Source organism: Rattus norvegicus, chromosome 9 (genome assembly GCF_036323735.1).
Source record: "Rattus norvegicus strain BN/NHsdMcwi chromosome 9, GRCr8, whole genome shotgun sequence".
Taxonomy (NCBI): Eukaryota; Metazoa; Chordata; class Mammalia; order Rodentia; family Muridae; genus Rattus; species Rattus norvegicus.
The window spans coordinates 78875910-78902854 of record NC_086027.1 but is presented as its reverse complement, the minus strand read 5'-3'; the positions used below and the strand labels follow the sequence as shown (position 1 = coordinate 78902854).

At 38.1% G+C, this 26945-nt stretch overlaps 1 protein-coding gene across 11 annotated transcripts in view; it reads right to left on the bottom strand.

The window, feature by feature from the left end:
• Spag16 (sperm associated antigen 16) overlaps window positions 1-26945 on the bottom strand; it is a 919670-nt gene that overhangs the window by 799411 nt on the left and 93314 nt on the right. Inside the window, exon 1 of one of the 11 annotated variants that reach the window (NM_001134728.1) lies at window positions 3994-4382. The exons of the other annotated variants lie outside the window; for them this stretch is intronic. The gene's annotated coding sequence lies outside the window, so the exon portion shown is untranslated. Of the gene's footprint in view, window positions 1-3993; window positions 4383-26945 lie in introns of those variants that run through there. 11 annotated transcript variants of the gene reach the window in all.

The window sequence follows — 26945 nt, the reverse complement described above, 5'->3', positions numbered from 1 at the left end:
AATTGCAACTTAATAAAATAATTTAAGTTGCTCAATTTTTTAGTTATGACACAAGTTGTTACACTATAATAATACATAAAATAATCCTAAATATAAACTTTGTTTATGACTAGAATTATCACAGAATTGTGTTGCAAATCTAAAAATACTCAAAAGACATGTAAAAAAATAAAAATACAGGAAAAATATAGGACAATATCAAAAAGAGTGTCTCTGGATAGTGACCAAAGTGTCCATTTCTGTCAGTATTAGTTACTGCTAGACATTGTTTTATAAAATGTCAGGTAAATAAAACCAATATTTCATAATTTTACTATTCACCTTATGACATTTTCCTTAGTAAGTGTCAAATATTTTGTGATTTGTTTCTGGGTAGAAAGTACGGATGGCTGGCTTGTCTCCACACATGTGTCATCTGCCTCCATTTTTATAAACAGTGCAAAACATTTACTATTAGAAGATAAACTTGCACCAGAGGCCAAGGGTGCATATCTAATACTATCCTAATTGACTGGCATCGCTTGCTTTACTATCCACGGCTATATGCATGCCTCTCCTGAAGTAATAAAATCGTAACCAGTGGCTGGGGATTTAGCTCAGTGGTAGAGCGCTTACCTAGGAAGCACAAGGACCTGGGTTCGGTCCCCAGCTCCGAAAAAAAAAAGAACCAAAAAAAAATCGTAACCAACTCAGGTTCCCATTCTCTGAAGATATCCATGAGGATCATATGTTTGTGGCTTGGTAAATTGGGTGGTTATAAAGCTCCACTGTAAAATCAATGACTTCCACTCTTCTATACAAGGTACTTATTATTAATGTAATCTGCAACCTTTACCTGATTTTTATTAGTGCAAGGTTCAATGATCCTTTGGATCTTTGAATTTTAAATAAGGTTGTGTTTGTAACTATTTAGAGGAGAAGTCTGTCATTCAAAAGGAAGATATCAGAAAGATAACAAATGAATTAATAGTCATATACATTGTATATATTTAACATAAAAATAAGTCATACAACATAAAATTGTTATTTCCCATTTTATTTTTTAACTAAACATCCAAATTCCCTGCACTTTCTTCCTTGATTCTTGTGGTGGGAGGCCTGGGGATCAAACTCACTGCTTTGTATATGTCAGGCAGTTACTCTGCAAGTGACCTACTTATTACTAATCCTATTGCCTGTCATACATAATAAATAAAATAAAAGTAAATACCACATATAATATACTGGGAAGAGAAAATACAAATAGTACATGTACAAGTAAATCTCATGGAATATTAGGAGACAAAAACTTCCGTGGAAAGAAAGAAGATGGAGGAATCAAATAAAGGCGCTTAGCACTTATTAGTTGGTTCCCGCGGAGGCCTGGGGCATGGCCTCAGAGAGAAAGTGGACTTGTAGTGAAGACTTGAATATGGGGATGCACATGGACTAACTCTAAGGGCAGAGAATCCCAGGTAGAATAAAAATCAGCTTAAAGGAACAGAAGGAGGAGAAATGGTGACATGTTCCAGAAAAACCAGAGGCCAGAATATCTAAGAACAGCGGTAAGGATGCATGTTATGATAGTTAAAATTAATTTTAAACTTTGACAACAAAATTTTAATACAAGTACAGTATCAAAGAATCATAAAGATTATGAACATTATAAACCAAATCAAAATATATCTATAGACTACCATTTTTCTAACTCTATCTTTGATTCATTAAATTCATTAGAAATTAATAGCAAGATCATGAAAGGATTGTTTCTAAATCAGAAATTTTCTGAGGATATTTTAAAAATGAATAGGTAATAAATTATTTTTTCTTGATCTTAGCTCACCCTGACTTCTACTCTCAAAGTCAAAATAGAAAGTTCCAGAGCACCAAGAACATTTTGTTAATTCCTTCAAAGAAAAAAAAATGTATTAATGTGGAAGTGGTGTGCTCAAATTTTTGGAATAGAAAGGTGTTAGTCTATGATATGAAAAAGTTTACAGGCACCTAAAGAGAACCATGCTAGTAAACTATCCTTAAAAATAATGACGGTAGATTGATTTTATAAATATAAAATACTACTAGCTTCATGTTCCAAGACACCAACAATAAGTCATAGTGCTATAAACTCTATTAATAAGAGCAGTGCTCATGACGTTATTGGCCAACCTTCTCATACACTCTGCACTGACATAACTCTCCTTTAGTTTTGCCATATGATTAGATTAAAGCATCGAAACATACATAGTCATTACTGAAGAAGGAATGACCTGATACAAGCTGACTACAATATTGAAATACAGTAACTTATTCTTGGCTCTCTGTATGGCTACAGAAACAAAACTAGATAGTAGATTACACCACCCCAAAACCATCAGTACTTTCTTTTTTTTCTTTTCTTTCTTTCTTTTTTTTTTTTTTTTGGTTCACTATCACAGAAAAGCTTAGAATAGCATGCTATCCAGTTTCTAAGAGTCTTACTGAAGTATGTTCATCATGGTTGAAAGTATTAATTTTAAAAGAACTGAAGACAATTTATCCACTTGTCACAATATCTATCTATCTATCTATCTATCTATCTATCTATCTATCTATCTATCTATCTATCTATCTACTTACCTACCTACCTACCTACATACATACATACATACATGCATAGATTTGTGGGCGATGGTTGATACAAACTATGGCTTTGCCTGTGGAGAATCTTGTAACCCACCCTAAAACCCTATCAATTCTTCAGAATTAGTATGTAACACGGGGTGAGCTAATAGGTTAGTCTTAAAATTGTACTATACTCTTATGTCTGATTCATTTATTTTGTATTAACTATATTCAGAACTTCAATTAGTAGTCACAATCTAAGGACACATGTCCCCATCCCTAATCCAAAATCAACCTCTAATAGATAACCATTGCAAATGAAACTTTAGTTTCCTCCAAGATTGTCTTACAGGGAAACTAACTGCTGTTAATGGTAGGCTGCATGCCAGCAGTAAATGTCCAACAGAACAGCATCTTTGGAGTGACCTTGTCTTATAATGTCATGTCAGGGCTCTTTCTTTCTTATAAATTTCAATATTTTAATTTTACTTTACTCATATTTTTTCATTTCTCTTTTTATTATATAGATCCTTTGTGTATATTATGGCTACCAGTTAAGTGTTTTTATGGGATTCCCAAGTGGGCAAATGAGTGGCTCTCTGGTTCTTGGGCTCTTATCCTTCTATTTGTTTTGTGCAATTCTAGTGTGTTAGTTTTATATATATGTATAAATAAAAAATATATTTATATAAATTTATATATAACATATATTTATCACATAACATCAATCATGTAATATGTCATATTAATATTAATATAATTGATGTTGCTATTAATTATACATCAAATAATATGTAATTATATATAATGCAATATCAATTACATAACATTAATATGTAACATATAATATAAATAATTATCATCTCATATAACTTTTTTCTAATGAGATCTGGATGGGGGGAGAACTTGGGAGAGGTTAGAGAGAAGAGAAACCATAATTTGAATATATTACATGAGAAAAAACTATTTTCATAAGGGGAAAATTAGATACTTCATTCATTACATCAATTATGGATGTTGACCTAATATTAATGAACAGCTGCATTGGATAATGACGCATTGCCCCTAAGTTTAGCGTCACAAAATAGTTTACATACATGAACTGTAAATATAGTACCTTTCAGAGTCCATAACTTCTCTGTTCTTAGTCCACATCTATTCCTGTAGCCTTTTATCTATCTGTGTGTCCTGCTGGTATTCATTGTCTGGCACTAAACACTCTTGCTTACATAAACCTTTACCCCCCCCCGCCCCCCGTTGTCCAAACCTTGGGAGAGTGTTTCCTGGGAGCTGGGCTTTTGTGGTTTTGTTGTATTGCACCTAGCAGCAGGAATATCAGATCAGCATGAGGGAGAAGCCCAGCAAGCACTAGCCGGCTGGGCTGTGAAAGTTAGCTGGCCTGGTAAAATTTACCTCCTCAAGCAGACAGTTGGTCTCTGGGAAAGTACAAACATGGAGTATATGCGTACAGAGCCCGAAGGGCTGAGTTCAAGCTTTTCAACAACCGCTTCGGCGACATTCACAGGCTGACGATACTCATGGCGTCAGAGTAAGCATCCAGGAGGAAGATAGGCGGTGTAAACATCCAGGAGGAAGATAGGCAGTTGAGATGATTTTAAATCTCAGCTCGAGCCTTCACGCTCCCCCTTGGCCAACTGGCAAAAGAGGCCCATACCATCAAGAATCAAAACCTAGGGTTTAAATAGATGCCCTGGAGAAGGGCAGGATCATTGAAGATCATTGACTGGGGATGGACCATCGCATCTCACACAGAATAATAAAGACTGATCTGTGAGCTCAAGAGTAGAAGATGGAAATAACAGGAAAGAAAGAAGAAACAGAGAGGAAGAGGGAAGAAGGAGGGAGAAGGGAGAAGGGGGAAGGGAGGAAGGGAGGGGAGAGAAGGGGAAGGGAGGTGAGGGAGAGGGAGGGCAGGAAAGGAAAAAGGAAAGGAAATAAAAAACAGGGAGGGAGGAGGGAGGGAGGGAGGAAGGAAGGAAGGGAAGAAGGAAGGACTGAAGGAAGGAAGGACTGAAGGAAGGAAGGAAGGAAGGAAGGAAGGAAGGAAGGAAGGAAGGAAGGAAGTTAGGTGTTCCTCAAAGCTGGAAATAGCCTGGAAGATAACTCCCAAATAGCAGACCAGTTTGATCCAGATTGGAACTCAACTTTGACTTCTCAGTTTCAAACACTTTTGAAGCAAAGCAAATGAACAACAATAAAAATCACCAATAGCCCACCCCCACTGTGCCTACATTTTTTTAAAAAACGTTTACGTAAATTCTTCTTTTCACCTCATGGTCACGATGAGATGCTTGTCAATCATCATCTAGTGACTCACTCTAAGCTAGACCTTGAGATCCATGTCCTCCCTCATCACGTATGCTCCTTTCTCATCATTTTGCCATTGTTTCCCACAGGAGTGCAGCCTCTGATGTGTCTCCCTGCTCAATGAATCCCCACAAAATTTACATAGCAGGTTAACAGAAAGACTCACTTATCTTGTCTTCCATGCAGCTCTCAGATGACCCTACAGTACAGAGTAAGATTTACATTTCTAAGACTCGTCTGTGATTTCTTCTTGGGAAATGAATCACTTCATTCTTAAATATAAACCAACCCTAAGCCACAGTACTGTCTCGTTTTACATCAACTCTGCTATTAATGTAGAACTGTGTGTTATGGAGAACAATGCAATTGGGTCACTATCTACTCCAGTTCAACTATGAGCTACCAGCAAACAACAGCTTATTATTCACTTCTGTCTTTTCAGGATAGAATATATAATAGGCACTCTGTAAACGACCACTTGGTAAATGCATAGGCATCCCACAAGTCAATGTGCTGTATATATTTCATTCTTGAAATATAGTCAACACTTTCCTCCGAGATAGAAGTGGCAAAAAATAACACTATGATTTATATATTTAGGTACAGAACTCCATAAGAATTTTATTTTTCTAATTCAACAACTATGTGGCAAATTCTATAAAAGAATGGCTGAAGACATTATTCATTTTTGCATTACAAAATGAAAATACATGTTAAAGATTTTAGTAGCTTTAAAAATACATTTACTGATTTATTGTGACCAACTGTATGCAATACTATATACATGCAAGTTTTATGCCTCTAAAAGTTTATATTAGCAACACTCTTCAGGGTTTCTGACTGGAACTCTTTTTTTTCTCTCACCGAGAATTCACACATTTACTATTGATTCATAACAACATCAAAGGTTAGGCAGCAATGACTCATGGATACCTGCATTTTAAATAATGCAAACATTTGTCATATGGTCAGAATCAGCTGATCACCTTGACAAACATTGCCTCGCTCCACTATGATGCTCTCTGTGATATCTGTATGCAAAATTAGGTAAAGAGGGCAACTCCCTCTCCAGCCAGGTAGAACTGCACAGTGAGATGACTGGAAAGCAGGGCTGAGGAGGATCTGTCCTGACATAATCACAGGTAAAGGCACACACTATCGCTAGGCTTGCCTGTGTGTCACAGAGTGACTGCAAGGCAAGTGCTCACCCTATAGCACTGAAATTTATGGAAAGAAATAGCCTCACATATTGAATACAATAAGTCTGCAAGCCCACGTGGAATTTATGGCAACTTCAGGCTACACGGAGAATCGCTTCAAAGCATCATAATTTCTCTCTGATAGGCGCATGCATTTAGTCCTCAGAAATTTGAATTTAGTATAGAGATATAAAAGTCAGCTTAGCCCATGATTAATTTGTGTGTCATTTTCCAAGGTGACTCCAAAGAGAGTGTCAACTTGAGTTTCATTGTCTTATAAATGTATAAAAATCACAGCTATAAACAGTAAACAAATTACAAGAATATAATCATGATATTTCCTGCATACTATAAGAGCAGTATATACACAAAATGCCAGACAAATTAAAAAGAGTTCAGAGTTCAGTTAGGATTTTATAGTGAAATTTATACTAATTTCATAAAATAACATGATTAATGTTTGACATAAATTAAAACACTGAAATAAGTTCTGCATTTTTTATGGAAACTATTCTAATCCTTGTAGAAGAGAGTCGAAATCCTAGAGGTAGGATAGTCCTGACTTCAGTCTTCTAAGAGGTGGAGTGGTTACACATTCTGTGCACAGGACTGCCATTGTAGTAAGGATTCTATGTCATATCCCAGTCAGAGAAACAGGGGTTAGAAAGAAACTGGATGGGGAAATAAAAGCAAAGGGAGAGGCAAAGAACGAGGGTGAGTTTGCATTTCATCAGCAGCCAACCCCCTTATTTTTAATACCAAATGTCTTCTATTTCCTTCCAAGATGATTTGGATGCCACACTGCAAACAGAAAATCATCTGTATAAATTAATCTTCCTGGTCTGCTTAAACTCTGCCAATGGAACCAATTCTATGTCTCTGACCCCCATGTTGATGATTCCATCTTGAAGCTATATAAGAGAGCAGACAGATGAGGCTTTAGTGTCACACTGCTACCTGGGCACAACCTGGGCACAGAGGCACTCAATCATAGCACACAGGGGTCTTTTCTGCCCTCTGGACCCTCAAAGTCAGATCATAAATTCAGATGGCCACTGGCTACCAATAAGGATCTCCTCCTCCAAAAGTTTTCATGGCACTCAAATGCCTCCCTCACCATGATGCCCCATTTCATTAATGTTCAGAATCATGAAAGCATAATTACTGATTACACTAGAAAAGCTAAAGATTCCTGTTTTGCATGTGAATATATCCAAGACAAGTGCAGAACACTCAGCATGGTACTTTACGTTACAGCATGCTACAATACTGTCACTGCCGACGACAGTTTCAGAGTCAACTAAGATTTCAATTCCCAGTTCTCTCACTTAGTAGCTCATCCACTTAGAAATCACTTATCGTTAGGAGGCAGACATCGTTTGAGGCAGGAGATAGAGCTTTGAGCCAGAAGTAAGAGTGGTTCTGCTCTCTCAGAAACTGCAAGGGGGAAAAAGAGACTCTCATTGAAAAAAAATGAGATGAAAGCAATGAGAACTCAAGAAACAGGGTCTAGGTTTGGAGAGGTAGAGAGGAACAGAAGAGCCTGCTGGGATGTGGTTAACAGCCAAGGGACTTCCTGAAGAAACAAAGCTTGATCTGGCATCTGCTGACACACAAGAATGAGAGAACTTTAAAAACCACCAATCCCATGATTGCTGCTCAAGAAAACTCAAATTCTAACCTTTTGTAGTAGCATGCTTTGTGTTTCATTAACAACAGACAAATACAGAGAACAAATCCCATAATTCCTGTTTAGAAACAACACATCATTTAAAAGCAGGACATTTTTAAGCTGTTTTAGGGTTTCTGCAAAAGCCCAGTAAGGGTAAGGTCAAGATGTAGCAGAAACCCCTGATTCTGAATGGGAAAACAGGGATAAGACTCGGTCAATAATGACAGGACCAGGGTTCCAGCTTAGGGGGTTAACCGTTCTGGATTTATCAGTACTGTGACTGGAAACTACCAAAGATGTGATTTTCTCTGAAGACCATTCTGCTTTAGAGAGTAAGGGTTGTGCCCAAGTGACAAAGTTATATATGTCCAGGAAAAGATAGTCATTCACTGTAGTTAGACCAGATAGATAGAGAGTCATGGCTACACCGGCAAGAAGAAAAGGAAATAAATCTAAAATTGACTAATTTATAAGTGATAAGCTAGAGGCAAGAGGAAAGACCCTCGAGGACATCTAAAAAGCCGTGAGTTTTCTGGCTTGCCCATCAGGTATATGACTGTGAGACTCATTGGCATTGTTATCAAACCAGGGATAACTGACAGCTTAAGGTCACCTCAGCTGTCCCCAGTTGTAGATACTTTTGAGACACCTAAGATAACAGCTAGGATATCATATATGAAGAAAAATTAAGATTGGCTTAACATACCTGGATTTAAAGAAAATGTGTGACCTGAAATATAATATTAGGAATTAATTATATAGAGTCAAGAGACCTAGATCCTGAAGAAATTCTCCGAAACTATATGATAAAGTACAGGTGTCTAATTCCACCAAAGTGAAGGTCTGGGTCACATTAAAATTCTTTTCATCCCCATTTCTCTCCAGAAATGAAATTATTTAGGTGCATAATGAGATAATATTCACATTATCTCATTATGCTTCACAATGTGGAAAATTATTCACCGAGAGTCTTCTCCCAACTGACCAAACCAATAATTAGATGTTGCATAAACTCAATAAGAGAGAACTTGGTAAAACGTATACTGCCTATGCCCAATTAAAACATAATTCAATAATAGCTCTACACATAATTGTAGATCACATCCACTTTGCTTCAGGTTTTTAATGTTGGGAAGTTTAATCAATTCCTTTTCATAGTGCTCAGTCCCACCCAGATATTCCACAGAAGAAGGGAGAATGTACTTCATGTTTATCAAATTCCTAAGTATGAAGAATCTAAGTACTTTCACTTCTAAGAACAATCTACTATAATAAAGTATTGACTAAAATAAATTCAAATTACACTTAATATAAATTAATGTTTAGGAGATAAATGAATATAAGTTTACAATGACTTCATTAAATATTTTTAATTAATTTTATTAGTTCTTTAAGAGTTTTTACAGTTTGTTTTGATCATATCTGTCACCTTCTCCAACACTCCCCAGATTTAACCAAGCTTCCATATCCACCCAACTCTGTAGGGGTTTTTTTGGTTTTTAAACCCATTAAGTCCCGTATGTGTTGCCCACGTGTTCTTCAGTGTGTGGCCTTCCAGTGGAGGGAATTCACCAAAGACTGCACTTTTAAAGAGCGATGACCCCTCTCTCCGCAGCTATCAGTTCCCATTCTTCCTCAGCTAAGGGTAGGACTTCATACCCAGCTCCCAGCTCCTTGCTGGAATTTTGTGTGGCTTGGATCTGCACAGATTTTGTTACAGCTGCCGTGAGTTCATTTGTGTAACTGCTATACCAGAAAACATGGTTTCTCTGGTAGCTCTTTGTCTCTGTCCCTTACAATCTTTCTGTCCCCCTTTGCAATGATCCCTGAGCCCCAAGAGGAAGGAATGCTATATAGATGTCCCCTAAATGGGGCTGAGGATGCCTCAGTCTCTTATTCTCCTATCCCTGGATGAGCTGTGGCTCTCTGTGTACCATCTACTACATATAGAAACAGACAAGATTCTGATGAGGGTTGAGAATCTGTGGGAAGAAGTCACTTAGGTAGAAATCTAAACTAAGTGAAATATTATATAAAACTATTCTACTTTAGAATAGTGTTATACTTTAGAAGTGTTAGAATGAGAAAATGCTGTATAATCAACTAGTTTAAATGAATTAAAAATTAATTGAGATCTTTTCAAACAACCTTGTTCCTTGTCTCTCTTCTTTCTGCACTGACCTTTTGGAACCCCCTTCCTATTTTTCTGTTGCTCACTTCATATCCCCTGTATCCTGCTGTTGCCCGCTCCAGATTTCCACCTACAGCTCCATTATCCACTGCCCTGCTTTGCATGGTTACTCCATGAGGTGTAATCACATCTGAAGATTTGGAGCAAGGAGCACCAGATGAGAAAGAGTAAAGGCATGTATTATTATGTTTTATTTCCCTAAAATTACACACAACAAAAATATATGTAACCAAAAGAGCTGGAGATAAAAGAGAGGCACCCAAACTATGTGTTGTGTTCACTCATGAAAGGTCCCTACACAGCTGCTTAATCCACAAAGAGAACAATGATGCAAACTGCTGGGGAGAGCTTTGCTATCAAGGCAAGTCAAATTGAGATTTACCTAACTCAAGTCTCCAAAATCCTGTGAGCATGTAAGATAAAATCTTGGCTACTTCATTCTCTATATGACCCACTGGTAGGAATGTCAAGTAGGGTCACTCCCAGAGACTCCCTGTAGCCTTCCCTATCCCAGGTCTCCAGCTAGACCCAGAGATGCCCCAGTGATTTCCATTCTCACTCCCAGCCCTCTCCTGCCCCCCATAACTGATCAACAACCCATACTGCTCCTCACCTCCTCTCCCACCCAGTTCCCTCTCTCCATCCACCTCTGAGGGATATTTTGTTTTCTCTTCTGAGTGAGATCCACACATTGGGCAAGCTTTATTACCCAGATTCTCTGGGTCTCTGGATTGTAGCACGGTTATCCTGCACTTATGGCTAATGTCCAATTGTAAGTGTGTACATACCATACATGTCTTTCTTGGTCTATGTTACATTATTCAGGATAATCTTAAGTTCCACCCATTTGCCTAAAAATTTCATTGATGTCTTTATTTTTAACAGCTGAATAGTATCCCATTATGTAGATGTACCAAATTTTCTTTATCCATTCTTCTGTTGAGGGACACTAGGTTGCTTCCAGATTCTGACTATTAAGAGTAAAGCTTCTACAAACATAGTTGAGCCAGTGTCCCTGTGATATAGTGGTATAGCTGGGTCTGGAGCTAGAACTATTCCCAGTTTTCTGAGAAGCTGGAAAATTGATTGCCCAAGTGGTTGTAAAACTTTGCACTCCCATTAGCAAGGGAGGACTGTCCCCCTGGTTCTACATCCTCATCGGCATGTGCTGTCACCTGAAAGTTTTATCTTAGACATCCTGATGGGTATTAGATGGAATCTCTGAATTGTTTTGATTGCATTTCCCTGATGACTAAAGACATCGGGCATTTCTTGAAATACTTCTCAGTCATTAGAAATTCTTCTGTTGACAATTGTCTGTTTAGCTCTTCACACCCCCGCCCTTATTTTTAGAGAAAAAAAATGCCTTTATTGATTTGTGCTTAAGATTCCAAGAAACAAGAATCCATTATGGTAGAGTGGAGGAACAGCAAAAGTGAGTAGGAATTTCACCAGGAGCAGGAAGCTGAAGGCAAACGCAAGCACAAAGTAGACACTGTAACTGCAACAGGGTAAGAGTTAAGTGCTCAGAGTCTGCGCATACTGATCACTTCCTTCAGCATGTCCATACCTCCTGCGCTACCCTAATAGCACAACCATTTGGGGACCAAGTAACAATCATAGGAGGAGACTATTGGGGCATTTATCATTCAAACCACCACAGTCTCTTTCTCCATTCTCTCTCTGTGTAGATAAGTTTTAGTCCTAGTGATCCCTTGATCATTTCACATGAAAAATGTTCAAAGTGTCTTGGAATAGTGAGTAATACTGATGACATTTCTTAAGGTGGACAGTGAGCTGCCCTGAAAGTGTGAGAGGAAGACAGATCCCACAATGATCGTGTTCAACACAGTTGGTGTCATGGATGTCTGTTGATTCTTCCTGGTCATCTTGACTTCTGTCCTTGTAACTGCTTCACAGTTACTTCCTCTGACAATCCAATGGCTTTCGTACACAATGGCTCAGGCAAGTGGACTGCAGATTTCACTTCCCTTCTACAAACTAGGAAAGTCCCATGGGCTTCATGACCTTGTGCACAGAACTTTGCAAAGAGGCATGAGGCAGAAAGCCTCCTGTGCAGGACTGCAAAGCTGCAGCCCAGGAACAAAGAGAGACCTGAGAAAATGTGAATATTCCCAGGAGAAGCAGAAGAAATGTGGGGATCCAAATAGAGAGTCATTGCATTAATTTTTGTTTTAATGCCTGACATATTCTCCCCCTGCCCCCCCCTCTACATCTTTTGTATAGATTAGAGGTCAATACTGGTTGTCTTGTTCAACCGTTCTTCAACTTATTTTTTCCAAATTTAAATGTGTTTTATTATTGTAATTTTTTTCACAATCCAGTCATTGAACCCCTACCGGTCTGCCCTCCCACAGTTCCTCATCCCATTCCTCCCCACCAACTCCCACCACCAACCCCGACCCTAGTCTCCTAGAGTATATTCCTCCTTCCATCCCCAACAAGCCTCCCTATTCCCTAGGGCCTCAAGTGTCTTAAGGGTTAGGCACCTCTTCTCCCACTGAGGCCAGACCAGGCAGTTCTCTGTTGCATATATGTCAAGGACCTCTCCCAGCTAGTGTATGCTGCCTGGTTGGCGGCCAGTGTCTGAGAGATCTCAGGGCTCCAGGTTAGTTGAAACTGCTGGTCTTTCTATAGGGTTGCCCTCCTACTCAATTTATTCAAGCTTTTTCTTAATTCAGCCACAGCGGTTCCCAACTTCTGTCCAACGGTTGGGTGTAAGTATCTGCCTTTGTCTCAATCAGCTGCTGGTTGGGCCTCTCAGAGTACAGTCATTCTAGGTGCCTGTCTGTAAGCACACCACAGAATCAGTAATAGTGTCAGGCCTCGGAGCCTACTGTTGAGTTAGATCCAAAGTTGGGCCTGTCACTGGGCCTCCTTTCCTTCACTCTCTTCTCCATTTTTGTCCCTACAGTTCTTTTAGAAAGGAACAATTGTGGGTCAGAGTTTTTGACTGGGGGATGGCAACCCCATCCTACCACTTGATGTCCTGTCTTTCTACTGGAGGTAGACTCTACAAGTTCCCTACCCCCACTGTTGGGCATTTCATCTAAAGTGCCTCCCTTTGAGTCCTGAGAGTCTCTCACCTCCCAGGTCTCTGGTACTTTCTAGAGTGTCCACCTACCTCCCACCAACCCCTTCAGGTTGCATATTTTCATTCACTCTGCTGACCCTCAGGGCTTCTTTACTATCTCCCATACCTGATCATGTTCCTCTCTTCCCCTCCCACTCACCTCTCCACCCAGATCCCTTCCTCCCTCTGCGTCCTGTGATTGTTTTCTTCTCCCACCCAAGTGAGATTGAAGCAGCCTCACTTGGGCCCTTCTTTTTATTAACCATATTGACTAGGTTAACCATCTAACTATGACTTGGAGAACTAGATTGAATAAATAGGGAGAGAGTGGGCAGCCTTGTCTAGTCCCTGATTTTAGTGAGATTGCTCCAAGTTTCTCTCTATTTAGTTTGATGTTGGCTCCTGGTTTGCTATATATTGCTTTTACTATGTTTAGATATGGGCCTTGAATTTCTGATCGTTCCAAGACTTTTATCATGAAGGGGTGTTGAATTTTGTCAAATGATTTCTCAGCATCTAATGAGATGATCATCTGGTTTTTTTCTTCAAGTTTGTTTACATAGTTGATGGATTTCCATATATTGACTCATTCCTGCGTCCCTGGGATGGAGTCTGCTTGATCATGATGGATGATTGTTTTGATGTGCTCTTGGATTTGGTTTGTGAGAATTTTACTGAGTACTTTTGTGTCGATATTAATAAGGGAAATTGGTCTAAAGTTCTCTTTCTTTGTTGAGTCTTTGCGGGTTTAGGTATAAGCATAATTGTGGCTTCATAGATGGAATTGGGTAGTGCTCCTTCTGTTTCTATTTCTGTAGAATAGTTTGGACAGTATTAGTATTAGGTCTTCTATGAAGGTCTGATAGAATTCTGCACTAAACTCATCTTGTCCTGGTCTTTTTTTGGTTGGGAGACTTTTAATAACTGCTTCTATTTCTTTAGGAGTTATGGGACTGTTTAGATGGTTTGTCTGCTCCTGATTTAACTTTGTTACCTTGTATCTGTCTAGAAAACTGTCATTTCATCCAGATTTTCCAGTTTTATTGAATATAGGCTTTTGTAGTAGGATCTGATGATTTTTTTTTAATTTCCTCAGATTCTATTGTTAGGTCTCCCTTTTCATTTCTGATTTTGTTAATTTGGATACACTCTCTGTGCCCTCTGGTTAGTCTGGCTAAGGGTTTATTTATATTGTTGATTTTCTCAAAGAACCAGCTCCTGGTTTTGTTGATCCTTTGTATAGTTCTTTTTGTTTTTACTTGGTTGATTTCAGCTCTGAGTTTGATTATTTCCTGCTGTCTACTCTTGGGTGTATTTGCTGCTTTTTGTTCTAGAGTTTTTAGGTGTGCTGTAAAGCTTCTAATGTATGATCTTTCCTGTTTCTTTTTGGAAGCACTCAAAGCTATGAGTTTTCCTCTTAGCACTGCTTTCATTGTGTCCCATAAGTTTGGCTATGTTGTACCTTCGTTTTCATTAAACTCTAAAAAGTCTTTAATTTCTTTATTTCTTCCTTGACCAAGTTATCCCTGAGTAGACAATTGTTCAATTTCCATGGGTAAGTGGGCATTCTGTAATTTTTTGTTTGTTTGTTTTTTGTTGTTATTGAAGATGAGCCTTAATCTATAGTGATCTGATAGAATGTGTGGGATAATTTCAGTGTTCTTGTATCTATTGAGGCCTGTTTTGCAACCACTTATATGGTCAATTTTGGAAAAGGGACCATGAGTTGCTGAGAAGCAGGTATATTCTTTTGTTTTATGATGAAATGTTCTATAAATATCTGTTAAATCCATTTGGTTGATAACTAATGTTAGTTTCACCGTGTCTCTGTTTATTTTCTGTTTCCATGATCTGTCCATTGATGAGAGAGGGGTGTTGAAATCTCCTACTATTATTGTGTGATGTACAATGTTTGTTTTGAGCTTTAGTAAGGTTTCTTTTATGAATGTAGGTGCCCTTGCATTGGGAGCATAGACATTTAGGATTGACAGTTTATCTTGGTGAATATTTTCCTTTGATGAATATGAAGTGTCCTTTTTTACCTTTTTTGATAACTTTTGGTTGAAATTAGACTTTATTTGATATTATAATGGCTACTTCAGATTGTTTCTTCAGACAATTGCTGGAAAAATTTTAGTGTCTATCTTTGTGTTTCCTGTATGCAGCAAAATGCTGGGTCCTCTTTGTGTATCCAGTCTCTTAGTCTATGTCTTTTTATTGGGGAGATATTAAGGAATAGTGATTCTTGTTTCCTGTTATTTTGTTGTTAGAGGTGGAATTATGTTTATGTTGCTCTCTTCTTTTGGGTTTGTTGCAAGATTATTTCGTACTTTTTCTAGGGTGTAGTTTCCTTTTTTTGTACTGGAGTTTTCTGTCTATTATCCTTTGTAGGGCTGGATTTGTGGAAATATATTGTGTAAATTTGGTTTTGCCATGGAATACCTTGGTTTCTCCAACTATGTTAATTGAGAGTTTTGCTGGATATAGTAGCCTGGGCTGGCAGACCCTCTTAGGGTTTGTATGACACCTGCCCAAGATCTTCTGGCTTTCATAGTCTCTGGTAAGAAGTCTGGTGTAATTTTAATAGGTCTGCCTTTATATATTACTTGAGCATTTTCCCTTACTGCTTTTAATATTCTTTCTTTGCTTTGAACATTTGGTGTTTTGACTATTATGTGACAGGAGGAATTTCTTTTCTGGTCCAATCTATTTGGAGTTCTGTAGGCTTCTTGTATGTTTATGGGCATCTCTTTCTTTGGGTTAGGGAAGTTTACTTCTAAAATTTTGTTGAAGATATTTACTGGCCCTTTAAGTTGGGAGTCTTTGCTCTCTTCTATATCTATTATCCTTAGGTTTGATCTTCTTTGTGTCCTGGATTTCCTGGATGTTGGGTTAGGGGCTTTCTGCGTTTTACATTATCTTTGACAGTGGGGTAGTGTTTTCTATGGTATCTTCTGCCCCCGAGATTCTCTCTTTTATTGCTTGTATTCTGTAGGTGATGCTTGTGTCTATGACTCCTGATCACTTTCCTAGGTTTTCTGCCTCCAGGGTTGTCTCCCTTTGTATTTTATTTATTGTTTCTATTTCCATTTTTAAATCCTGGAATATTTTGTTCAATCCCTTCACCTGTTTTGTTGTGTTTTCCTGTAATTCTTTAAGGGATCTTTGTATTTTGTATTTAAGGGCTTTTACTTGTTTACCTGTGTTATCTGGTATTTCTCTAAGGGAATTATTTATGTCCTTCTTAAAGTCCTCTATCATCATCATGAGATGTGATTTTAAATCCAAACCTTGCTTTTCCAGGGTGTTTGGATATCTAGTATTTGCTTTGGTGGGAGAACTGGTCTCGGATGATGCCAAGTAGTCTTGGTTTCTGTTGCTTAGGTTCCTGTGCTTGCCTCTTGCCATCAGGTTGTCTCTGGTGTTAGCTTGTTTTGCTGTCTCTGATGGTAGCTTGACCCTCCTGTACTCCTGCATCAGCACTCCAGTAGACCTGTTTTCTTTCAGCCAGATCTGGGAACAGAGAGCTGCTCCTAGGTTTGTGTGTCCTAAAGCCTCCAGGCGGGTCGCTTGGAGCAGAAGAGTTGGTCTTACCTCTGCTCACAGGAATGTCAGCACTCCTGGTGACTGGCTTTCAGCTCTGGGTGCAGGCAGAATCCATAAGTGTACTGTCCCTAACTACTCCTAGGTTCCTGTGCCCAGAAGGCACAGAGGGCACTAGGCAGGTTCCTCTTGGGCCAGGAATATGGGCAGAAGTAGTTGTTTCCTCTGAGATCTCAGGACTGTCCACACTTCTGGGAGTCCAGCTCTCTCCCCCACAGTATTTGGGTACAGAGAGCTGTGGGACTGGTTCACCTCCAGGCACAGGCAGAAACCGCCCCATTTATCAATTCTTGATCTTAAAGCCTGAGCCATTGGAGTTTTGTTGAAAAAAATCTCCCCCATACCAATGCGTTTGAGGCCTTTTCCCACTTTCTCTTCTATTTTAGGTCGAGGTCCTTGATCCTCTTGGACTTGAGCTTTGTGCAAGGTAACAAATATAGTTCAATTTTAATTTTTCTACATACAGACTGCCAGTTAGACCAGCACAATTTTTAAAGGAGCTTTCTTTTTTCATTGTATATTTTTGGCTTCTTTGTCAATGATCAAATATCTATAAGTGTATGGGTTTATTTCTGGGTCTTCAATTCTATTCCACTAACCAACCTGTCTATAACAATACCATCTAGCCTGTCTGTACCAATACCATGTAGTTTTGTTGCTGTTGTTGTTGTTTTACCATTATTGCTCTATAGTATAGCTTGAGGTCAGAGATGGTGATATTCCCCAGAGGTTCTTTTACTGTTAAGAATTGTTTTTGTTATTCTGGTTTTTTTGTTATTCCATATGAAATTGAGAATTGCTTTTTCCATGTTGTTGCATGTTGTTGAAGAATTGTTTTGGAATTTTGATGGGGATTGCATTCAATGTGCAGATTGCTTTTGCTAGGATGGCCATTTTTATTATGTTAATCCTACCAATCCATGAACATGGGAGATCTCTCCATTCTCTGAAGTCTTCTGTTTCTTTCTTGAGAAACTAGAAGTTCTTGTCCTACAGATCTATATCACTTGTTTGGCTAGAGTTACTCTAAGATACTTTACATTATTTGTAACTATTGTGAAGATGCTGTTTTCCTATTTCTTAGCCCATTTGTATAAAAGAAGGCAACCCCATTTTTAATTTAATAATTTGGATTGTTAATGTCTAATTTCTTGAGAAAGTGTAATAGCCACCTTCTGTAGCCAGACAAGACTTCCAGTGGAAGGCAGAAAATATCAACTCATCCATAAAATATTTAACCAAAACCCTGTCCTGTCTGTAGGATGCACAGGAATAAAGATGGAGCAAGACTGAGGGAAGGGCCAACCAATGACTGGGCCAACTAGAGACCCATCATGGGCAAGCACCAACCCCTGACACTATGAATTACACTCTGTTATGTTGTAGGCAAGAGCCTGGTATAACTGTCTCCTGAGAGTCTTCATCCAGCAGTGTGTGGAAACATATGCAGAGAACTGTAGCCAAACAATAGTCACAGTTTGGGCTTCTTGTGCAAGAAATCCTTGGAGATAGAATTGAGTGATCTAGAGAGTTCAGGGATGTCACAAGAAGACCTACACCATCAATTAACCTGGGCCCGTAGAGACCGATCTACCTAAAGCTCATGCAGGCTGTACGTAGGTATCCACACTTGTGTAGCAGATGTGCAGCTTGCTCTTTATGTGCGTTCTCTAACAATTAGATAGAGGTCTGTCTCTGACTCTGTTGCTTGCCACTGGATCCCTTTCCCCCTACCTGGACTGCCTGGTTGGGCTTTGGTGGGAGAGGATGCACTTAGTCCTGCTGAGACTAGATGTCCCAGGGTGGGGTGGTACCAATAATAGGGGGTGATAGGGTAAGGGATTTCTAAGTGTGGTACTTGGAGGAGAGGAAGAGGGGCTGCAATTAGGATGTAATGTGATTAAAAACTAAATCATAAAAAATATAAAATCTTGGGGTGTTACAATATCTCACTAGGAAAGAACAAGTCAGCATTGTTGACGTCCCTTCACAGGGACCATATAGACACCTTTTACATCAGTATTTGTGGAAGAAACATTCTACTTCAGGGACAACAAAGCTTACTGAAATTCATAGATGAAGATATTTTTCAAAAGAAATTGGAAAATGTAGCTCTTCCTAGTGTTAATAGCACAAAGGACAGAACAGCAAACTGAGCAGTTGCAATGCTTTGTTATTTAACTCTCATAAATGCTTGCAGTGGATATTATCATCTGTAATTTATGCCTGAGAACGTGGAAGGTCAGAGAAATTAACTTGCCCATGGTCCAAAATTTCATAAGGAATAATGCATGGGGAATGTGATTTTAAATTCACATTTTCACCACAATATTTACAAACTAAAATTTTCTGATGGTAGTGTTTTTGTATGCCACCATACAGTATTATATAATTTACTAAAAATAAGACTGGAAATCCAGAAATGCAAATTTTTTAATCCAGATGTGCTATTATTCATGGTCAGTGAAAATGGTCCCACAAAAAGAAAATTATTATTATTAAAAACTAAAACAATACTCGGAATAAATGACAATAGTGTAGATAAATATTTGTAATTAATAAACTATATCTTTTATTTATTTTATGTATATGAGTGTTTTGTTTGCATGAATGTCTATCTGTGCTCACAAGTGTACCTGGTGCCTGTGGAAGTCAGAAAAGGGCTTCACATCCCCTAGAACTGGAATAATGGACAGTTATGAGCCACAGTATAGATGCTAGAAATTGAAACCTGGTCCTCTACAAGAGCAAGAAGTAGTCTTACCCACTGAGCCATCTCTCCATCCTCATAAACCACATTTTAAAGTGAAAATAGGTTTACAGAATCATCCTACCTAGATTTACTATGTATATACCTTATAGTGGGTGGGTGTCATGAACTAAGAAAATTAATACTTCAACTTCTCAACTAATGAGCTGCTTGCTAGGTGGGACATTAAGGTGGGTTTTAAGCACTGGTGGGAGTGAAACAAATCAACAATATAATCATATTCAAATAAACTTTACCTGTGTTGGTATGTATATTTGATATGGGAAAATTCAGATTTTCATAAGTACCCAAGATCTCCATTGCTCTTCATATATGGCAAATAATTGCAACTGGTTTAGAAGGAAGAACCATCGAGCTTCTGTGTTACCCACACTTTCCTCAATACTTCTAAAAACCACAGGTGTTTGTACTTTCTGCCTCAATCTTGAAAAGCCCTAGAGATCATTTTTAACTCCTAAGTTATTCCTCCTTCTGTACTCATCGCTGAAGAAAGGGAGTACAGAAAATGTACACACTGGCACTGCTTAGCCTCAGGCTAATAGAGCATCATTTATGCTAAAGCCCAGGGCTCTAACTCTATACCTATAACTGGCTATAAACTTAGAATGTCTTCAGTTAGTTCTTATCAGTCTAAAGTAATCACTACACAGAAATTAAAAGACACCGAGGATACAATAGGGAAAGAACGCTCACCAAGAAGCGACGTCCTATGAAGCCACAGTGAGGTCCTGTGAAAGATAACAAAGATGGCAAACACTCTGGACTCGTAAGCAAAGTCTCCACACGCCACAGAGGTGGCTCTAAACGCACACTTAGTTCTACGGCATTTGATAAAGCACATTAAAATACATTATTCTATCTAGTCAAGTAAATACAGGTTTTTAGCTGAACAATGGCATAATGTAATATAATTATATTAGGCTTTTAGATGTAATAAATATTAAATTAATCTCTATGGAGCTCCATATAGATGAAGATGCCCAAATAAGCAAGGGAAATAAGCATCATGATAAATTCCTTCCCTTTTGTTCCCCACATCAGCTTCTGACGTAACGTTTAACCGTAGGAGACAAAGCTGTGTTCCACTTTGTACTATTACTCCTGATATTACTGTGTAGAATGTGAAATGTACTACTTAAAATAAACTTTTATCTACAAATGAAATTAAATTTCCTCTGCTTATTGTAATGATAATTATTTGCCAGAACACAAGTTTTCCCAAATAAATGATTAGAAAGCAAATGATGCCCCATTTTGATCCACAAAGGGGGCACATCAGGAGAACTGAGCATAGAGTTAGTTAACACAGGCCGACACAGAAAGCCTGGGCTTTACACTCACAGATCCAGTGGCATTCATTTTGGCATCAATATTGAACTCTTTTCATATAAATACTTCAGTTATTTAAATAAGAAGCAGATTATTAAAGAAATAGCCTACATGTTTTGTTTGGCCTGTTAAAGTGAGTAGAAAAAAAATACAAAAGCATCACACGTGTAACTAGTTAGAATATGATACTGTGAAAGGTTCTGGAATATGACTTCTCTGCATTCATTAGAGATTGTCACAAGTCTGTGTATACTGGCTAAACCACCATCCAAAGAATACACAAGGACAGACCCAGGGCTCCAGCAGAGGATGACCTTGTTGGGCACCAATGGGAGAAGTCCTTGGTCCTGCCAAGGCTGGAACCCCAGTGTATGAGAATGTCAGGGCAGGGAGGCAGAAGGAGTGGATAACCGGGTTGGGGGGTACCCTCATAAAAGCAGGAGGAGGGGGGATGGAATAGGGGGGTTATAGATGGGAAACTGGGAAAGGGGATAACATTTGAAAAGTAAATAAAAAAAATCCAGTAACAAAAGAAAGGTCTAAATCAATATTTTTGCACTCATTACTTATTTTAAAAAGAACTCTATTTACATTTTTAATTCATAATATAAGAAAGACCTGGAACTTTATCACATTTGAACAGGAGAACATTTGGGGGTTAATCACATGATAGTTCAGACCTATGGAAAAGGTAATACCAAAGCTCTCTATATTTACTTTGTTTTTGTTTGTTTGTTTGCCTAATATGATTATTGTTTTGTTTTCTTTTTAAAAAGGTAATGTCTCATTAATATGATCAAGTGAGCTTGTTTCTTACTATGGGGTACTTTGTACCCCAGGCTGGCCAGCCACAAACATAAAAATTGAATACAATTGGAGATAATCATGCTGAATGAATCACAATCTTAGAAAGACAAATATTGCATGTTTTCTCACATTTGTATGTTCAGATGTTATAGATAAAACTACACATGTACAGGTGAAACAGTCGGGATGAGAGGGAGCTGTCAATGAAGGGAAGGGAGAAAAAGGGAAGGGAACAGAGTATGGGGAAATGATCTCAAAAGATAATATATACTTGCATGATAATGCCACATGTGAACTTCGGAAATGGGAAAGAATATGACTAAATATAATGTATGGAAATTTTAAATAAATTATTTTGGAGGGACTTGATAGTAAGAAACACTCAGAATACTGGGCCAGAAGTTAATCAGCTTTGCATGGCCCATGAATGAGTGACTGCAAGGAAAAGAGTAAACTCAAAGACTGTAAAGAACAGGAAATAAACAATGGAGGCACAACATGATGATGACAGGCCTCAGAAGTACCATGAAAGTTCCCATAGACCAAGAAAGATGGATGAGGAGTTGGGCTGGGCTGAAGACTTCGTGAAAAGGACAGGGGTAAGAGCTCGCAAACAAGGTGACACTGTAACAGTAGGTTCACTGGCTGCTGAACAAGTGACAATATGTGACGGTAAATTCAAAAGGTAGATAACTTGTCCAAATTAATGTAAACTGTTACTTTATAACTTACTGGAGTTGGCCCAAGAACAAATAACCTCCATAGTTTTATATTATATTAAAAAGGAACCAATAATTACTGTGAAAAATCTTCTAAGAACAAAAAGTTTCCAATTATCTTTACTTAAATTTCTACTGTATGCTTACAATAAGAGTCTTTATAGTAATAAAACCCTTCTAAAGGATATATAAAGGTGTGAATGTATTTTTTAGTTAATTCAAAAGGACATCAACTTTAGGAAGCTCAAATATAATGTGGTAAGTATAAAAAGATCTTCCTAATAGAAAGGAAGCATGTGATAAGAGTAATAGTGAAAGCCAGCTCTCCGCAAACCAAGCCACAGACAAGACATGTTAGTTTTACTCTAGGAATGAAAAAAAAAGAATGTTTATTTTGAAAATCTACAATTGCTTTAACACACTGAAAAATTAATGGGAAAAATCAACTCACAACCAGAAGATACAATATTCATGATAAAATCTTAACACTTAAACATGATTTACAATTTGCCATTAATATATTATCTCAAAGTTAAACATTTATGATGGAAAACAAACATAATAAATCTTATGTATCAAAACCAGAAAATATCACTCTTAGTATTCCAATGCGCGAAGCATTTCTTTTACATGAACAGGGCAGGAATGCCTGAGCCCATCCATAACGACCTCCTGAAGATTCTAAGCAATATGCAACCATGAGTAAAACCAAATTGTTCAGTTTTAGATGAGGGAAATCATGATCCTCATCATTCACAGGTGACATCATTACTAACTAGGGAAGTTCCACCACACCTACAAACTATATGAAAGAAAAACTTAACAAGGCAATTACGTCAGACTAATCTATGCTAAGCGACCATGCCTTATATAACCATTTCAGAACACATCTTTATTCAAACCTGTGACGCTATTTTCCAGTACAAGAGTAGAAACACCACAGTGCTGGGTAAAGTGCTGCACACTCCTGCTCTCATGGAGCTGAAACTTAAGTGGCAAAAATCATGATGAACAAATTGATCTGATCAGCACAGCATCTCATGAAGAAACATGAGGGCAATTAAAGGAAACACAGAGCAGGAAAGGGGCACGAAAGTGTCAAGGGACAAGTAAAACCATTGCAATTTAGCCTGGGCCAGGAGTGATGGAACAACCTTGTGGGAGTTCCAAATGCCAATGCCACAAGACAGTGTTCTAGAAGGTCATGGACGGCTGCACCATGGGTGTAGTAATGTAGTAGAAGAAAAGAGAAGGGAGGTAAAGGGTGAGAATACACAGAGCCTTGGAAGTCATCATGTCTGGAATTCCCTGTGACTAAGAATAAGATAGAAGGCCCTGAAAAGATTTCAGCAAAGAAATATTCAGGGTTGATACCTTTTAAAATGATGGCACTAGCTACAGAGCTCACTCAGCAATAAACACGAAAGCAGAGCCGAGTGGGCGGTTTCTCCACTAACCTTGGATTCAGATGAAGGACACATTAACACAGGGAAGTGTGAAGGCTGGAAGTGACAGAGATGCAGGAAGCAGACAGAGCTGCTGTTAGCAAAAGATGAAAGATGACTTTCAAAAATATAACAAAATAATTTCTTTTCTTATATTATGTGAGGACAGACAAAACACCTCAGGATCTCAAGGAAAATTGCAGAGAGGGTTTGCCTAAGGAATGGGAGGGGAAGCATTTCTACTAAAAGTGGGAAAAAGTAAATGGAAACAACCATGGCAGGAAATCAGTTTCTGGTAGGCTGTAGAGTGGACTGCTTGGTACTTAAAATCAGAACTCAGAGAAGAGATGATCCCAGATAATGTCCTGGGATCATTACAGTCATGAATTTATTGGTAAATTGCAGTCATGGATTTGTTGGTAAAACTCAAAGTTTCACCACACATATGTCATGGCAAAGACATATAAAAAAACGGAATGTTTGTCTACCTGCAGGGTTCAGGAGGTAAGGCACAAACAGTAAAGGAAAATAAGAGTCATTTGTGAACAGAAACAAAGTCCACGAAATGGCTATCAGAATGAGTGGCTGAGAGGGATGAAATGAGCTCACTGAGGACAAATGTCAAAATGCACAAAGTCCAGCGTGTTGGAACAATTATTTATGAGAACATTTAAATCGTGAAGTGCATGGCAGGAAACCTGAAGAAAACAGCAATGTCTCAAGGATTCGTCATTTTCCTATTCTAAAAAATAACTAGAAAAATGGGCTTATAATAAACAATTATTATGGGTGAGATAATGTGATCAAAATGTGATTCAAGTAAGAGGATATTCAAGAAAGCAGTAAGGAGGGGTTGGGGATTTGGCTCAGTGGTAGAGCGCTTGCCTAGAAAGCGCAAGGCCCTGGGTTCGGTCCTCAGCTCCAGAAGAAAAAAAAAAGCAGTAAGGAACAGAGCTGCAAGTAGCAAAAGGGAGAGAACAGAACTTGTTGCTGAGGTCTAGTACACTGGGTACATAAAGAGAAAACAGACATCCTAAATGGTGATTCAAGACACAGATGGTGGAGCTGGCTCAGTAGCCTGACTGTGAGTACAAGCCTCCAGCTCAAATTCTGTAAGTTAGACTGCAGCATCAACTGCTGTGCGACATTCCGAATATTCCTCCCAGCCTCTTTTTAAAGATCCAACTGCTAATCATTGCCAGAACCGCACTAACTGCTCAACTACTACTGGGAGCTTCTAGATTTCCAATGGTAGAGGAGTGAAGGAACATTACAGCAGAACATGAAAAATGAGTGCACTAAGTACAAGTAATTTCAGAAGTTAAAGAAAGAGAGATTGGGGCAGTAAAGGCAAATGGTAATATCAAGATTCTGAAAATAAATGAAGACCTGAGAATCTTGGGCTCCTTCAGGAGTCCAAAAGGAACAAGGAATGGGTATTGATAAAAGACAGGATGAAGGGAAGGAAACCTAGGAATATGTATTTCTCAGAATCTTCCATTTGACTCATGCTGATGGAGACAAGAGGTCCTCAGTGGTCTTACTCTGAGTGCCCCTGTACTTTGATGTCTTTTGCTAATGGAGCCCTGTTGAGCCGTGATCTTATTCCAAGTTGGAGAGTTCCCTCTCCACTCCTGCTGATGGAGGAACGGAGTTGGATAGAGCGATGATGATCTCGTACTGCCATAGGAGACTCTGTTGGACTCGGTTGGACTCTCTTGGACTCTGTCGAAGATGGCTTCAAAGCCAAGAAAGGAACAAATAATTCATTTTTGAAAAATCATTTATAACAGCAAAGGAATAAAATATGTAGAATTACTTTTCACACAAGCAAGTATAAGATCAGCATGGAGAAAATGTTTTAAAGGTTAATCCAGACATTGAAAGGAAATTAATTGTACTTTGGCTTTAGAGTTCCTGGTCAGCAATTAATCACAGACATTAAAGCATTGAAAGACCTAACCTTAGAGAGATGGAGAAGCTCCTCACAAAGATACACTTTCCATAAAAGTCACAAGAAAAAAATGTTAATCAATTTGGCAAACATTTTCAAATTACACATAGAAAAATAAACATAAATACAGATAAAACACCATTGAAAAAATAAGATTGAAAGGTTCTGGGACATACTAAACATTAAATATAAAGAATTATGTACTATATAAGAGTAATATAATACTATATTACTGTATATCATTTTATAATACCTAGATATAATCTATACGATATGCATAGTGTAATAAATACAAAGTTTAATATTGCCACGGGATAAAAAGAATCACCAATAGAATGTCCAGAAAGAAAAAAATGTTACTTATGATATTTTGATTTGGATATAAGGTATTCTGATAAAAAGTTTGTTTTTGAAGACTTGGTAACTGCCTATTAGATCCAATCCTTGAGAACTGATTGGATCTAGAGAATGTAGATGGATTTAGTCAGGGTCTGTGTATATGTCCTCAAGAGCTAAGACTTCCCTGTGCCTCTCTCTCTTTCTGTTCTGTAGATTAAGGAGGTAAGCTGCTGTGCTCTTTTGTTTTCTCCTGCCATGATGCTATCCCTCTCAACAGAACAGAGTGAGTAGGATGTGCTGAACAGGATCTCTAAAACAAAGTATAATTTTCTTTCCTTTAAACCATATTTTCTTGGATATTTGTAACAAAAGTGAAAGAGCAACACATATTGATTCAAGCTAAATAACAAAGATGTACTAGAAGTCACTGGGGGAAAAAAGCACCACCCAATAAATTGTGGTATACATATAAAGATAAAATTGCATTTCTAATACTGTATATTAAAATATCAATCATGAGAATTAAATATAGAAAATCATTAATTGAACTAAAAGATATGCTGCCCATAGAAATGGGTGCAGGGTTCTTCTCCTATGCTGTTCAAAGTAGAAATGCAAACTCTAGAAATAATAGTAAGGGCAACAATATGGGACAAAAGAAATAAATAGAATGGTAAATTGACAAGAAATGACAGCACTGAAGAAATGGCACAGAAGGCAACACATTTTAATATTTCTCCCTATGAAGAGCAAAGATTACTCAAGCCCAACTTTTGATAAAACAACACAAGGTAATATGCTCTTAGCTCCTAAAATATTCAAACTAGAAATCACACAAGAAATCTCTATGTATGAGAGGGCAATCTGGCATGATAGTTCTTAGCCAACCAATTGCGAGGATTGGTTTAGCTAATT